This window comes from Parus major, chromosome 6 (assembly GCF_001522545.3).
Source record: "Parus major isolate Abel chromosome 6, Parus_major1.1, whole genome shotgun sequence".
Classification (NCBI taxonomy): Eukaryota; Metazoa; Chordata; class Aves; order Passeriformes; family Paridae; genus Parus; species Parus major.
In genome coordinates this window covers 317015-333907 of record NC_031775.1, presented here as the reverse complement: position 1 = coordinate 333907, position 16893 = coordinate 317015, and the positions used below count along the sequence as shown (strand labels likewise).

The 16893-nt window shown below is 41.3% G+C and overlaps 1 long non-coding RNA gene across 1 annotated transcript in view; it reads left to right on the top strand.

Moving 5' to 3' along the window:
* LOC117244655 overlaps window positions 1–16394 on the top strand; it is a 50302-nt gene extending 33908 nt beyond the window's left edge. Inside the window, exons 5-8 of the long non-coding RNA XR_004498131.1 lie at window positions 3645–3739; window positions 5868–5921; window positions 8791–8849; window positions 13451–16394. This is a non-coding gene — a long non-coding RNA (uncharacterized LOC117244655). The remainder of the gene's footprint in view (window positions 1–3644; window positions 3740–5867; window positions 5922–8790; window positions 8850–13450) is intronic.
* The last annotated feature ends 499 nt before the right edge of the window (window positions 16395–16893 follow it).

Below are 16893 nucleotides of genomic sequence, written 5' to 3'. Positions count from 1 at the left end.
ACCCCTACAGTGGCAAGCAACATATCTGTATTCTTCCTGTGTCTCCTGGCCTTGCTTCCACTGGACATGCACCTTCCTGTTTTGCCTTATTTCCAGGAGATGATTCCTGTTCTGCCTCACCAGCCTGACTTCCAACATTTGGGAGTCACTGAGCACTTGGGAGGTGATCTTTAAAAACCATGACCAGCACTGATGGACCCCAGCACCTGCAAAAATATATTCCCAGGGGACCTTGCTGACTAATTCCCTGAACTGCCTGAAGTCTGCTCTCCTCATGCCTAGGGTTGAAATTCTGCTGGCACTTTTCCTCCTGTCAACACAGATTTTAAACTCAATCACTTCATGGTTACTGTGGCCAAGACAGCCCCAATCCCCACTTTGCTCACAAGATCCTCCCTGTTGACAAGCAGCAGGTCAATGAGGGCATCTTTCCGAGTCGGCTTCCTCAGGACCTGTTCCATAAAGTTGTCATCTGGGATTTTTAGGAATTTTCTGGTGTGGGTTGTAGCAGTTAATTTCTGGCAGAGAGTAGAAATCCCCCATGAGGACACAGAGAGTTGACTTGGAAGCATCCCACAGATGCTCAAAGGAAAATTTGTCAGTGTCATTGTCCTGCACAGGAGGTCGGTAGAAGGCTCCCATGGTGACATCCCTGTTACTCGTTTTGCCCCTCAATTTTATCCAGAGGCTCTCAACTGTGTCCTTCCCACGAGCTCCATACATCCAAGCCCTTCTATTCCATGCAGCACCTCCCCTCTGCCTCTTCTGCCCTGCCTCTCCCACCTGAAGAGCCTGTGAGCATCCAACAGGGAATTCCAGGCACAGGACTCATCACTCCAGGTTTCACTCATACAATGATGTCAGACTCCAGGACTGGGCCAAAGCCAGGAGCTGCTCTTGTTTGTCCCTGCTACTGTGTGCATTAGGAACATTTGAGGTGTGGTACTTTGTAGCCAGCACCTTGTGAGGCAGATGGAGGGATCTGTAAGCGATCATTTCGAGTTTTGGCACAGCATCCCATCCCTTGGCACTGGTGAGCCTGGTTATGTCCCTTTCCCTCTTCCAAGCTGGTTTAAAGCTCTGTGAATGAGCCTGCTAGCCCCTGTGCTAGAGCTGCTTTTCCACCCTGAGACTGGTGCACCCAGTCAGGTGTCAGAGCAGAGCAGCTGTTGAGTACATCTTCCCATGGTCAACAACCCCCACGTTTTTCCACTGAGACCAACCTCAGAGCCATGCATTGGCCTGATGGATCTGCCTGCTCCTATTTCATTCCCTACTTCCCATGGTTGGGCAGGTGTTCATCCATCCCCAGGAGAGCAGGGCCCATCCCATGTAATGGTGACATGGGAAGACAAAACTCCATGACTCTGAGTGTCCCTGGAATGTCCCTCTCCTCCTGGCCCAGCTCTGTGTGCTGGGCACGGCCCCACAGGCTCTGGGACATCCCTTGGGTCACTTGGGCTCAGTGTCCTGGCTGTGTCCCCTCCAGCCCCTCGCTGCAGGGCTGGGGCCAGGGCCAGGGGAACAAGACATCCCTGTGTCACCAGCACTGCTGCCAGCACACAGCCAGAGCACAGCTGCCATGGGGAAAAACCTAACTCTAGCCCAGCAAAAACCAGCACAAACACCACTGACAGAACACCCCATGAGCACGAGCTTGTGGGGAAGATATGGGAAGCTTGTGTAGTGAAGTCAGCCCTTCTTTTGGGCACAGGTGAGGCATTTTCTGGGTTGGGTGATGTCTGATGTAACTTCATACCTGGAACAGAGATCTAAGATATTCTTTATAGTATCTGTAACAGTAGATGTGAGCCATACAGTGCTGGCAGGAGCTGCCTGTTGATACTGTACCCCGTGCTGCTGTGGTTTGGACAGCGTCTGTAGATGTTTAGGCTACAAAATCTGCAGCCTGAAAACAAAGCCTGATGTACTAATTGTAAACCTACAAGGAATTCTGCTGAGATGCAATTATTACCATGGAGTCTTGCTGTTTGTGTGCTGTTTGTGCATGATAAGCAACATTATTCAAGCTGATGAAAAAAAATGCAAAAAGTTTCCACTTTAAGACAGAGTTTAAGATTATAGAATTGCAAAATCATTGAATAATCTGAGTGACAGATAAGCTCAGGGTTATGTAGAAAGTACAGCATTGAGAAACCACAAAAAGTTATGAGGCTTTACTGTGGCAGACAGACCATTGAAATAGCAGATGGTGTACAAGGCCAAAAATTTCAGCAAAAAATTGGAGCATACACAGTGAATGTGCCAGGTCTTTCAGAGCTGGCATTTTGATAGAGCAGCACCAGAGAATTTCAGGTTCACTAGTTTGTAAGTAACAGTCTAAAGCCCATGGCAATACAGTGGCTCCTCTGTCTACATTTATAGAAAAAATTGAAATTGGGCTTTTGCCTGCTGAGCACTAAAAAAATCATGTCAAAATATGATGACCTCCAGCTTTATGTCCTTTTTGTCTTTGCTGGCTGGCAGAAGAATGAGGCATAGTGTCCTGGAATAAATTACATGAACACTATTTCTCTCCAGATCTTGGCTGTCAAAGCCCAAACTACCTTCACAATCTCAAACAAGACTCACAAGAAGCGAGTTTAAAATGGAACTTTGTACATGGCTGGTTGGCTGTTATTCCTCAGTAGGATTATCCAACTGTATTTGTCAACCTAAGGATTTATCAGGAATGGAAAATTCTTGATTTTCTAGATGTTAGGATGAAATGAATACTATTCTACTAATGGCATGTGCTGAACCATGAAATGAGACATTCCATTTCTTTGAAAGCTTCCTCAAGGCCCTTTGCAGTCAAGTTCCAGTGATTTTGCAGATCTCTCCAGTGTAGGAATCCAGAAATGGAGAGACATTTCTCTGTCTGTCCTGTTCTCCAAAAAGACATTAATCTTGTTTGTCACTGACAGAAAGGCTTCCAAATATCCCTGGGTAAACCAGGATTGATAAAAAATTAAGTAGAAAGTAGTAGAATGTTTAGGATGGCACTGAAGTGAAAAATAGAGATTTTAGAGGGTTTAATACATGGAGTAAAGATGGAGGAAAAAGGGTGTAAGTTCTTAGCTCTCCTTCTTCCTTCTTCTCCAGGATTCTGCAGTTTTTAGAAGCACAAAGAGTGATTGGTTGAAAGTCAGTGACAGTTTTAATTGTGTAAGTAGATATAGAAAACTCATTTGTTAATTTATAGAAACAATTCACCTGTCTATTGTTAATTGGGTAAAAATGGATATAAAGATGAAACAGCCGCCTGGTTTGGGCCATTTTGTGCCTTCAGAGCCAAAGTGAGGCAGGTTATGGTGAACTGAACTTGTGCAGAAAGTCTGGAGAGACCTGCCAAGTTGTGTGAGAACATCCTAATAAACAGGAGAAACAAGATCCTAACGAGCTTTGGAGTTTTCTTCAGGCCCAGAGAACTGAGATAAACGGAGCTCCCATGGAGGAGTGTCCCAAAGGAGCTCGGCTCAGAGGAGCTGAGAAATCCAGGAGTGAGAAGTGCAACATTAAAAGCAGAGAAGAAGTATCATCCAGAGCCCTGTGGAGCAAATTTTTGCTGCCCACTCCTGGTTTGCATCCCAGCAGGAGCTGATCCTGCTCTTCCCAAGGCTGATCAGATTTCTTTCTAACAGGCAGTGTGTAGCAGTGCATCAGCCAGGCTTGTTCTAATGGGCTGAAGGAGTACCTGCAGAAGAGAGGCTTACACTGTGACCATTCTGCTGGCCAGGTATGAATGTTGACTCTCAAAGTGGCCACTTTGCTATTTGTTAGACTGTTCCAAGGGCACTGAATTACTCCTGACCTCTGCAGCTTCGGGCAAGAGCAGTGATGTCTTTTCTTGAAGCATCAGTGGCTGTTGCTGCTTTAATAGCTACAGTTAAAAGCTGGTTAATTTGAACAGCAGTGGCAAGCCCTGTTTCTCTTTTATAGACTTCAGTGAATTATCTTCAGGCCCTTATGCCTTTGGTAAGAAAAGTGTTAATGTCAAATTTCTGGATGTTCCTGGAAAAGCTATTTCAAGTGATTTACAAACCTTGTGTAAGATGAGTTGGGTATTTTCTATTCATATCACTATGCAGCACATCTCTTACCATGAGTCTGCCAGGTATTGTGTAATCCTAATTTGGATTCTAATTTTAGAAGCAGAGACATATTAGAAGGATGATAGAAATGGTACCTCTTTTCTATAGAAAGTACAAATAATAATGTTACAACATTCCTTGCACCCAGCCCAAACCAGACTTTATCACAGCTTCAATCCTCACCTCATCTGAGGATTGCCCAAGTGTTGGCAGAGAATTTTTCAGTCTTATTTATTATTTAGATAAAATGTACTAGTGATTTATGGGGCCCTGATGCTGTTTCCAATAAAATCAGAGCTTGTTCAGTCACTATCATCAGTAGGAGGGGAGTCAGACTTTTCCAGAAAGTTTTAACTACAGTAATGAAAGCAATCTTCCAGTCATCCACACAGAACCACAACCTCTTGTACCCCAGCATTCTATCTATTTGCTTTTCAAAATTATTCAGTTATATTATTATTCAAAATATACCAGTAGTTTGCTTTGTTGCAGTAGGCAAAGTACAGCTGAAAAATGTTATAAAGATAGATAATCCCCAGAACATGAAGTAATTGATGGTATGGGTGGCAATTGTAAAAGCTGATTTTACAAGAAAATCCCTTTTCTTGTAAAAAGCTTCAACTCAATTGTAAAAGTGTTGGGTTCTTTAAGGCAGATTCCCTGCCTAATAAAATATGGAGAACACCATGTCCTTATTTTAAATAATGATATTTTTTTCTTGTCTGTTATTAGCCATTGTACAACATTATCTTACAAATATCAGCCTTTCAAAAACGCCTGTGACACTAAAGAGTTAGCAAAAAAGCATTCACAGGCATTTTGCTGTTCCTGTACAGTTAATATTTCATTAGCTTCTCCTACATTCTTCCTTTTCTAAGGGAAATTACATGTGGGGTTTTTTTAATGTTGGGATATCTAACCAACATTTTACAAGCTGCTAGGATTCAGATTTTCAAGTGGATAGTTTCTCTTTATGGTTCAAATAGAACACACATGAGCTCTCCCTGGAAAGGCTCACGTGGCTGAGGAGGATCTCCTGGCAGCTACCATCATGGCTGGGTGCAGAGTTTGGCTCACAGCAGCCTTCCTCCCGTGCTCAGCACCCTCACATCTCAATGATTGTAGAGCAAATACCAACACACAGAGACTGGCAGCTGCCCAAAAAGCAAAAGTTTGATGCAAGCACTTATATCAGACTGGTTTTAAAAAATAATTCAGAAATTGAGATAAAACTAATGATGACTCTTATCTATATGGTTCAATGTATTGGAGATTATGTCTGGTAATTGACAGAAGCACAAGATCAGAAAACAATGATTTAAACAACCCAGAAGCTGGGTTTGATTACTGAGTATGTGCTCCCCCATTCATGACTTTCTTTGGGCAAGTGAAGCAGGAGGAAGCTTGATTTGACACTGATGCCAAACAAACAGCTTGATTGAAAAGAGATTTACAGTCAGGGCTACTGCTCCCAGCATCACCAGAGACTGTGGGATCCATTTTCACACTATAGGATTTCACTGTCCTGATTGCAAGGCATGATTAGACCAAACAGAGCCTAGAAGGGATCTGATAATGCCAGTTCTGGTGTTGTCTTCACCTAATTTTGGACGCTTCTTGGTGTGTGAGATTTGCCTTCCTACTGTGGTCCCTCTCCTTCCCTGTCTTCTTTTCCTTCATCCCTTTATTTCTTGTCTTTCATGTCTTTCCTTCTGTTGTTTTTGACAGGAACCTGGTGTAGCAGACCAGGCTAATTTTGCTGTGTTGTTTCAGGTCTCCAGCTGAGCCAGCCCAGGCTGGAACTGCCTCAGCCCGATGCTGCTACAGGTGAGCGACATCTCACACACCAATGGATTTGTTTTCCTGGGATTCAGTGTCAGAGAGGCCACTAAGCCAAACACAGGCCCATCCATTTCAATTTGTTTTCCCATTCTTTAGAACATGCATCTCCAAAACATATAATAAGGATATTCATAGCCATAATTAATACCAGCTGAACACGTTGTCAGAGTGGCTGATACAGAGTGGTGTATCTGCTTAACTAAATCTAAAGGAAAAGGAAATACTGGAGTATTTCTACAGTGAAAACCATATTATATACTTTATATTTTGATTATTTGGACTTCTTCTTGTGTTACTTGTAGGAAAGTTTAATTTTTTTCTGCTGGTAGGTATTTCTGTGGTTGATATTAAGTAGATATGACATCTGTGTCTGCCTTTGTTAACCCATTACTGTTGTCCAGAGACAGGAACATGAATGTTTTTGACTTGGGGATGAGATTAACACAACAACATGTTGTGAATTGTATTCTTAAAAGTGGATTAAGAGTCAGTCCAGGGAGGCATATTTGTAACCACAGTCTCTATTTCCAATTACACATTTGTCAAACAGAGATTTACAGTTCACTCCTTATTCTTATCACTACATCTAGAACAGAGAGCAGTATTTCACCCAGGTTCCCTGCAAATAAACTCCCAAACCCTGAAAGAACAGGGAACTCTCACTGAGAGTCTATTTGCAAGTGGTTTTAACATGAAAGAACAAAACAAAGTGTGGCTGTTATTTGTGAAAACCCGATTAATGTAAGTTGCATGGTAATGAGGAAAATAAGCCCAAAGAATCTTGATTTCTGTCTGAACTAAAAGCATTATCTATAAAATATAGGTACCTTCAGTAGCTTTTCTCTGCTTAGGAGTAGTGTCTTTCCAGTGTTGTTTGGTCTGTGTTAGAGGCCCTGAGGCTCACAGCAAATTAATCCCAGAGGGCCGGGCAGGTGGCAGGAGGAGGAGCTCAGCGTGTGGCAGTGTAGATCAGGACCCTGAGGATTTTAGAGAACCCAAACCCAGAATGAGTGGCTGGTGTTTTAAGCATCACCTGTTCTAGACAAGCAAAACTGTCTAGAAAACAAATACCAGCTCTGTCAGATGTTTAATAGGACCAAATATTCAATAACTGTGTTGTCGAAATTGTACCTCACAAGACACACCCCTAATAAGAATGTCTAAAATCATTGGTAGATGAAAATAAGGAGAGAACATTCATGGATAGTCTACATTTTAAAAATGATTTCTTGAGACCTTTTGCTTTCCAGGCACATTCAGATGAGAGTTTCAGTGTTTATCAGCAGTGGCATGAGAATCAGCTCATCTCTGAACCTGGGGTCATGGCATCACCTCACACAGTCTGGAGAACAGCAACACCCTTGTTCAGTGAGGAGAACTGGCTGGAGATAAGAGTTCAGTTAGGTGGATTGCATAGAAATGCGTGGTTTAGGCAGCAGGAGAGCATGGTCTGGGACCGGTTTGCTAAAATATGACAGAAGCAAACCCCATGGAAAGGAGAGCCTGTGTTCGTGTATTGCAGGTGTAAGAGGATGAGCTGAGGGAAGGGGACACGGCTGGCCAAGCCAGGTTGGATCCACACCTCCAGGGAACCTCGCATCCCGACACACGGGGGCAGCAGAAAAGCGTGGCAGTCTTTGTGCCAAGAAATAAAAGTCAGGAATGGCCCGTGGTGTTCGGGAATCGAGCTGTGCCCTGCTGAGTGCACTGTGCACAGCGACCTGACTGCACTGACAAGGGGAAAAGCCCTTGGCAGGAGTCCTAGGGCTTTGAAAATTTTCCTCCTTTCATTTAAAATAGGATCATTTTGATATGAAACCATAGCTAGGGTATCATTCCCAAACTCTGACCGCTGGAGTTGCTGTTTTCCCAGCACTTGAGTGTGTCACCTTACTGTGCACACTTGAGATGGGTTTATCCTGGCACTCCCTCCCTTCTGCTGCCTCATGTGTCTGGAACGCCTTCCCTCAGGCCACTGAGTCACCTTCCCACTTTCAATGTTGCATTGTAACACCAAACCCACTTGCATTAGAACATCAACTGTAAAAATGTGGATGATGATGATGATGCACTGTAAAATTTTATCTATAGATAATGATGAAGCTTCAGAACACCAGGGGGTTTAAGGGTTACAGCTCTACTGACAGATTTAACAGGTTTAATTTTAAAAAAAAAGGGTCTTTCATGTCGAAAGATGAGCAAGCTTTCAGAAGCAACAGAGATGAGAATTAAAGGAAGTTTTTAGTAGCAGCTTATGAAACACCATCATTATCAGAATCATTATCAGAATCAAATGGCATTCAGGTACTGTAAACTCACTTACATGATCATGACTCAGAAAATTTCCTCAGAGCAACAACAGTGTGAGGTACTGGCCATTGTGAATAGCCAAGCAGATGGTTAGCTGTGCCACAGGTGACTTTTTCACAAGTAGGTAAGACACAGAAAGAATGAGGATAAGAAAAAGAAAGGAGGAGATGCCTTTTCTTTTAGGACCTTAAGTAAAACCCCTAATTTATTTCAAATAAATCACCTTGTAATCAGAAATATCAATGACTTTCCCAGGCCAGTGGTTCTGCTTACTCGGTTGTCAGTCTCCAGAACCATCTAATTTCATACCAGTCAAAACATTATTTACTCAACAGAAGGAGTCAAAAGATCTATCACAGGATTTAAAATACATTGTGATCTGATAAACCATGCATATTGCAAGCCAAGTTTAGACCAACTGGAACCTCAGTGATATATATTAATGCCTTGTGCTGTGCCACAAGTTAACAGAAAGGAATTCTCTTTCTGGCTACGGTGCCTTTGGAAATCCTTTTCTAAATGTCTCTCTTTTTTTTTGCTTTAGAAAAGGAAAAATATTGGAAGTCTTCAAACTGTGATACTTAGAAAGAAAATGCAAATATGGTAAGTGTTTTTCATTTAATCTGATTAGCAAATGCCTTTTAAAGCACAACAAAACCTTTCTGGCATGCTTAATTGGTGATGTGAGGCTGTGGAAATTCGACATTTGAACTGAATTTTAGATGTAATGCTCTTAATGTTAAATCAGGACAACATGGAAAATCAGGCAAACATCTATATGATGCAGAAATATTTACTAGTTTGTAAAGTCAGACAGGATATAAAGACCAAGACTATATTTTTATTAAATAGTTAAAAAGATAAGCTTTAAATGTTATTACATTTCTGTTGAAAATCTACGGACTTGCCTGTGTAGATCCACTTGTATATTCCCATTTGAGGTATTTACCTTCATATTGGCTGAGAGTTTGATGTTAAAATGACTAGAGGCAGTCACCTAAATCTTTACTCACCATTTCTTGAAAATGACAATACATATTTTGAAGCCCCATAGTTCAGAAAGTCTCAACCAGGATGTTTATAACCTGTGGGTATGAAAACTCTTCCTCCTGTGTGGAGTGGATTTGTTGTGCATTTTGCTGCTGAGCAGGATTTAAAGTGTTGGAGGGAATAGAGAAGTGGGGGCTGGAGTGGAAGGGGAGCCAGAACTGCTGCTCTCATGAAATGCAAGGAGCATAAATGTGGTGTTTCATACCTGCCATACTCAGTTTTGGGGTTCTGAGCTGTGATATAAACCCATCCAGACTCAGCTGGTTTAAACTGGCCAGTGACCTGGCTCAGGGATTGACTTAGAGGAAAGGAGAACAGGGAAAATGATGGCTTTGAGGGTGAAGAGAAAGGACTCAGCAGGAAGAACTTCCAGAGTTTTCCCAGCTGTAGTCAAGATTATAAAGTTGAAAATTCAAGAACCCAATAATAATAATAATAACAATAACAATAATAATAATAATAATAATAATAATAATAATAATAATAATAATAATAATAATAATGATGTGACTCCCAAGAATGAGCACTCTAAGGACAGTCTCTTGCAGATATAGTGATTTTCTGTGCACTCCCACAGGCTCCTTCCAATTGTGTTATTGGAGGGATAACAGGGCTCCAAACAGGATTGCTTCCTGAAAAAGTCAGGAAAGACTGCATGCTCCCTAATCCTGAAATACTTGGTGTCTCTTTCTGTGGCACAAGAGAAAACCTTTGGATCTCCTGCAGAGCTGTGAAGATCTCTCTGATCTAGATCCTGAGATGGAGGATTTGAGGAAGCCAAAGGTTTATATCAGAAAATACTTGATGAGGAATATAGTACTAGTTTCTGGTTTTATTCTCTTTATGTTGATCAATATATGTCCAAAGGAATTACAGCAGTCAAGCACACTATTTGAATCTTTAATTTCTCAAAAAATTAATTTAAAAATTAAAAATAAATTTAAAATTTTGCTATAAAAATGAATTTATTTTATAATCCTTGAACTTTAAAATTTCACTTCAAAATATGTATACTTAAATTATATTTTAAAATCCATTTAATTCCATTTGTCAAAAGGTATTTCTTTTAACTTGCTGTGGGTTTTTAGAAAACATCAGAAATCATTATAATAACAGTATCTGTTTCATTGTTACTTGGGCAAATAGTTCTGTATCCAGTCAAAATTAGGTGTAAAATTACTGCTGTGGGAAGTTTCAAAAATGAAGATTTTAAAACTGTATGTTATTAACTATCCTAAACTAAAACCTTGCCAAAAGATAACATTATATATTATGTATATATATATTATATATATATATATATATATGTATGTATGTATGTATATATATTTTATATATACATATATATATTCATAAATTTGACTTGAAAATTGTCCAGACACTTTAATCCCAAATACTGGATTCTTGAGGAGTCATTGCTGATCCAACACACTGGAAATTACAACTGTTTGCAATGGCTATAAATGGAACATTTCTAGGTTCTTGCCTATTATAATTCTGCAGGACTATTATAGTCATGAACAGACTGTTTTAATGCTTATGGTTATTATAAACACAGAAGACAACACAAAACAGGTTTATAATGGTGATGAGCTATTTAAAAGCTTAAACTTGAACAAGAGGTCAGGGAAAATGACAAAGACCACATCATTTGCCTCTCAGAAAAGTGAATTTTAATCCTAATGCTGCTTGCTACAAAGCAACAGCTTGGTTCATGAGACAAATAAGCATTCCTTTCCTTTATTTTATTAAAAAAAATAAAGGAAAATGTTATAATCCAAGGAATTGAATTTGTAATATTGATACTGACTGTTAAAGCACAAGTTTGCCTGGCTGAGTTTGCTAAAAGCTAGAAGCACCCAATAGTGTTTGCATTGAACTGTTCATATTTGCAGAAGTTATCTCAGGTTTGGGCACAATATTTTTTGGTAAGTCTACTGGCTAAAATATGATGTGTAACTGTTTTCTGAGGAAATTGGTGTTTCAAGCCGAGTCTCTTGTAATCTGTCTGGTTTTGGATGTCTCTGCTGGCTCATGGGGTGAGCAGCAGCTGCTGTGTCACTTGGATACTCTTGAAATGCTCTGTCTTTTACTGAGACAGTCTCAGGAACTACCTCACTTAAATCTTGAGTCCTGAGCTCTAGGACTACTCCCAAATTCGTGTCTGTGTATGCCTAGGAGTAATTTTGCTGCTCTAGAACCTTGACCAGGAGCTGAAAATAGCTCTGTATTATTGTTCTAGGACAGTAAGTATGTATGTGTGAAGTGAGGAGTATTCTGTGCCCCTGAAATGATCATTTCTGCCTGGGACTGTATTTAGTGGTGTCCTGGTGAATTGCTGACATGAAAGACAAGAAAGCCTTCATCAGGCAGACATAGGTGATGAATCACTGCTAGCTCCTTCCCCATCCAAGCAAAAAGCACAGCTAAATGCAATGGGGGTTTGGCACAAGTGGCTGCTCAACTATTTCTGCTTCCAAAAGAGATACAGTTGCTTTGGCTTCCCCTTTCAAGCTTCAAGTTTTAAATGGAAGCAGTTTGTTCTATGCTGGTAGAGCAAATAAACAAAGAAACATTATCCCAAAAACATGGACCCAAAGTCTTCTGCAGTGAAATAGGAGCATCCAAATCACTCGTGCTAAAAATTCAACAACAAAATTGGCTGCACTTTGCACCACTCCAGTGTCAGTAAAGAGAAACAAAAGATTACAAATTTATGGCAATTTTTCTTTCCTAAATAAAGTAAATATTGACTTAGGTGACCTCTGGGAACATGAGGAGTCACTGGGTTTCTCTGCATAGGAATTGTGTGTAGGGAGCAGCAGTGATTCCATTTTTCACACAGTTATGAGGATTTGATTGCTCAGCTCATACAGCTCACCGTCTGTCTCCAATTTTTTTTTTCTTAATTTTTTATTCTAATGCCAAGGTTGAGACTTACATTATAGGAAATTAAGAGTTACAGTCCTTCAAGGACTTCAAATTCTGACTGCTCACATACAATTTCTGTGGAACACCTTAACAACATCTGCAAGAGAAATTTAATTTTCCATCTGTCCAACACTCTGACCACTGTGAATATTTAATTCCCTTTACAAACAGAGATGTCCTGTACTGTAGTTGATACAAATGTCATAGATTCAGTCCCACTTTGGCACATTTAGTCCATGCTTCACCAAGTATCTGTTGGTTACTAACAGCACAAAAGAGATCATATAGAATTGTCCCTCTCTGATACATGTGAGATTGTGAATATTGTCCCAAATTAAATTACAAAAGCAGCAGAGTACTGTCCAATCATCTTTACTGCACAGAAATATCTGAGTAGCAAAACAGGCCCATATTTCTGAGTGATAACTAATAGCAGAAACAGCTGTATGTAGTTTGAATGTACCAGTCACAGTTTATGCCCTGGTGTTATTTTCTTCCAGCTATTCTTTGCCGTGTGCTACCACAGGAATAGAGGAAACAGCATGTACTGACAATTGTTTGGGCATGGGGCCACAGGCTGTCACACCCAGCTGCTGGGGGGTCCTCTGCTTCCTAGAGACCTGTGCTGTGCCTCCTTCCCTGCTAGAAATCAGTGCTCACATCCCTCTTCATGGCATGTCTCTTGTGCCCTCCTCTATTCAAATGTTTCCTCACAGTTTATTTTTTCTCCTCACCTGCAAGTTCTGGCCTAAGATCTGTTAGTCTGGTCTAGGATCTTGCCCTCCACTATTTCTGTTCCTGTACACAAACACATCCACGCCCCTATCTTCCTACTGCCTCTAAGTTGAATTGTTTTTTTTTTTTTTGTTTTTTTTTTCTCTCAAATCTTATTATTTTAGGACTTTATCAAGCAGTAAGTGGGGTAGAGATAGAACTGAGTATCAGGAAAAAAAATCACTCTGGCTCAATAGAAAGAGACTTGATCATGCTGTTTCCAGTTTTCATATCAGCCCATTTTTTTCTTCCATTCCCAGTTACATTCCAGTAACAACAAAATCAGTTCTGTGATTTAAATGCTAGCTCCCACCACACCCCGAAGAAAAGAGACCATCCATGTAATTTTCAGTTATTTTTCCCTCCTATTGAATCCCAACCCCCCTGAGAGAACAGGTCCTTCCTCCCCACCTCTGTTTACACGAGCACCTTTCTTTCTTTCTAATCAGGTCAGCCTGTGCTTGGGATAAGAAATTAAACGAAACAATCCAACATGGAAATTTGCAAAGAAGCCAAGAGTGCTCACCATGAAGAGCTGTGACCAGGCTGTGTGTGAGCCTCAGTTCTGGTCCTGTCCCGTGCCTCTTTGTTCTCCTCAGTGCAGGCTGCTACCTTTCTGCCTGCTCTTTACGAAATAGTAAGAAGGCTAATTTTAGGGTGCTTCATCATGCTGCCCTGCAAAGACACAGTGTCATGTCAGAATCAGCAGCATGTGGCACCACTTGCAGCTATTTTATAAGCTGAGGTTCAGTGTGTTACCAAATTGGTCTCTGCAGGGCACAACCCGCTCAATTATTGATGTTGTATCCCTGAAGGATTGCACCTTCAAAATCAAAAGTCACTTTTGGCCTGACCAAAAGCTCAGTTTAATGACATGGGAACTGGTGTCTCACAGCATCCAGCTCTTAAACTGAAAAACCCAAAAGATTACACGGGAATTTCTTGGTGCTCAGTTAGCACCTGGCCTGCTGATCTATTTATAACAGAAAAATACATGTAATAGTGCGAAACATCACTTCAAAAGGAACATGTGGGAAGGGGCTGCACTCCCAACCCTGTGTAGGATGCTCAGAAATGTTCAGCATCTTCAGCCCCAACCTGCAGGTGCCTCAGCACTTGTGTGGCTTCTGCCATAGTGCCAGGGCACAGGGGAGCCACTCGGTGCCAGCTTGTGTGGGCTTGGGGACACTGGATCCACACGAGGGGTTGTGAATGCAAGAACTTCGTCCCTAACACAAAGGTCAGCTCCTTTCCTTCATTACAGACTTCACATCCAGGGTTCATCCTCATCCTTTTTCATTTTCTTTCCATTCAGCCTCCTATGAAAAGCTTTCCTTTGGTTCAGCTGTAGTTTGTGGCCTGAGAGGACGAGGGCAGTGGTGGGGTTGCAGGTTTTTGGGTTTGCTTATCTTAAATTGAAGGTGTCTCCTCAGTTTTCCCTTAACCAGCTCCCTTTATCAGGTGCCTCGAGTTAAGCACAGAACTTGCAACGTTGTCAGTTTAGTATTTCTGTAGTGATTCATGTTCACAAACAGGTCAGAAACTGTTCAGGTTGTTTCAGCACGTTGCCATCAGTTAATAAATAATTTGTCTTACTGGTAAGCACATTTGCATTTGATCAGAACTGTTTGTGAGCAGGGTGGGCAGAGAGAGGACTACAGCACACTCAGCTATAAAGGATATAAAGCATATAAAACACATACTCTGTGTATGTGTGAGTTCTCTGCATGGAAACTGAAGAATCTGAGGATGAAATGTAAAACTGAAATGGCATAAAAGGGTCTGACCATCCCTTGTTTGTAAGGCTATTTGCATTCTAAAGCCTGTTCTTTGTCTTAATCAAGAATATTCTACACAAAGGCTTCACACAAAGGTTGGTAATTTCTCACAGCAAAATGCTGACATCTCTAATTTCATGTTATCAGCTGTTCTGGACACCCATTTCTATTTTCTGTAGTCTGTGACATGTCAAAGTATAAAGCAAAGGGGTTTGAAATGCAGAATGAAAGTTTACAAAGTATGTCCTGGCTGTTGCCAGGAGAAAATGGATGAAGAGAGCAGAGTCCATCTCTGTTATTAACTATACAGAAAGTTTTATGCCTTCAAAAAGATATATATTAACTGAAAGATGTTTTCTAGCAATTAAACATAAATGACATATTAATTAACCCTAGATATGGTTATTTCCCCATTTTTTTATTATCTCAGTGGGGGATTAATGGGGGTACAATTTAAAAACCACAATTGTGCTGACAGCTATCACCAGGCAGTAGCCAGGCATTGCTATTTTAATAATGGCAGGGGAACTGAAAATAGTTCCCTGCTTGTTGGGACCATCAATAAGAAGTCTGTGCAATGGTAATAGGAAACCCTCAGTGCTAAGGCACTTAGAAGGAAATAAAGTCCTTCCCTGAAGTTAAGCAGATTTACATTTCTTGTTTTCGCTGGATTTGGCACCTCTGAGGTTTTTTTTGCAGGTGCTAGTTCGGACATTGGGAATTTTGAGGTGCAAGCTCCCTTGAGCACTGCAGCTGCAGAACTTCACTGTGGCAGCTTTGGTGCTATGTCTGTTACAGAAGGAAGCTGAGATTTGTGCAACACTCTGTGTAGTTTCATGCTTTATATATTTTTTATTTAATGTCCTAAGCCAGTTATACCAAGTGACTTTTCCTTGGATAAAATTGTAGCAAGCATATATAATGTTCCCTTCAAGTACTTGGGCATATCCCCACATGCTGGTCAGAGGACACATTGCACAACGAATGCCAATATTTAAAATTCATTTCACAGTGTAGTTATTCACAGTTACTACTCCGTTGGGCTCACAAATAAAGGGAAAAGGAAGTTTAGAAGATAACAAACAAAATGTTTTCCTCCATTTGCTCTGTGTCACAGCTCCTGCTATCCTGCCAGTCTTAGATGCAGAATGGCAAAAGGTAAATCACTCACATTTCTCCTTTAAATAGCAAAACCGGATATTTGCTGTCCTGAAAAGTGCTGCATCATTTAGCTTGTGTCAGCTATGCAGCAATCTCATTTTCTCTAGGTATGAATTTCGTATTTCTGGTTTGGATCTTTACTGGTAAATCTACAATCACAAACCCTAAGAAGTCCTGTAGAATCTTACCTATTTACAAAGGAGTGTTTAATGGCTGGACCCAGACATCCCATTTATTGGGATTTTGTGAAATTGTTTCCATTAAACAAAAGGGCAGAAGGACACCAAACATAGATTCACAGTTCACAAAATCACTTTGCTGTGAAGTAGCCTGGTCCCGGCCTTTTTTCACTTCCCGACCTACATAAAGGTAGGACCCTTCTGTAAAGAGGCTGCTAAATAAGAAAATCTTATTTGGATTACCAACCCGGTCCGATTACATAAATTGCAATGGATTTTCTTCCCAGTACCAAGCATGAAAGAAAAAAAGGGGGGGGGGGGGGGGTGTTAAGAAATGTGCCTGGCACGTAAACTTCTCTTTTAGTGGTTCCACCAGAGATAGGCGTGAAAAAACCCGTTTCACCATGCCCATCTTGCGTATGGCTACTGAGAAAAGCTTGTAACCAGAGTGAGAAATTCCGAAAGCTGCATTTCTTCCTGCGGGAGGGGCAGAGCAAAGGCCCAGAGCCCCGCCTGGAGCGGGCAGGCCGTGGAGGGCCGAGCTGCCCCCGCCGCAGCAGCGCCCATCACCCGCGGGGAGCGGCTCCGCGCTCCCACGAGTTAATGACGCTTAATTGGAGTGTGAAGAACACTTTGTTCCTGCATCCCCCCGGCGGATCCAGTTCCTTCCCACTCATTGCTCTCATTCTTTTCGTGCCCTCAGAGATCAAGCAGAGGCTTCTGCAGATCTCCGTACCTCACACGGATAAGGAGCAGCAACACGCGCCCAAGTGT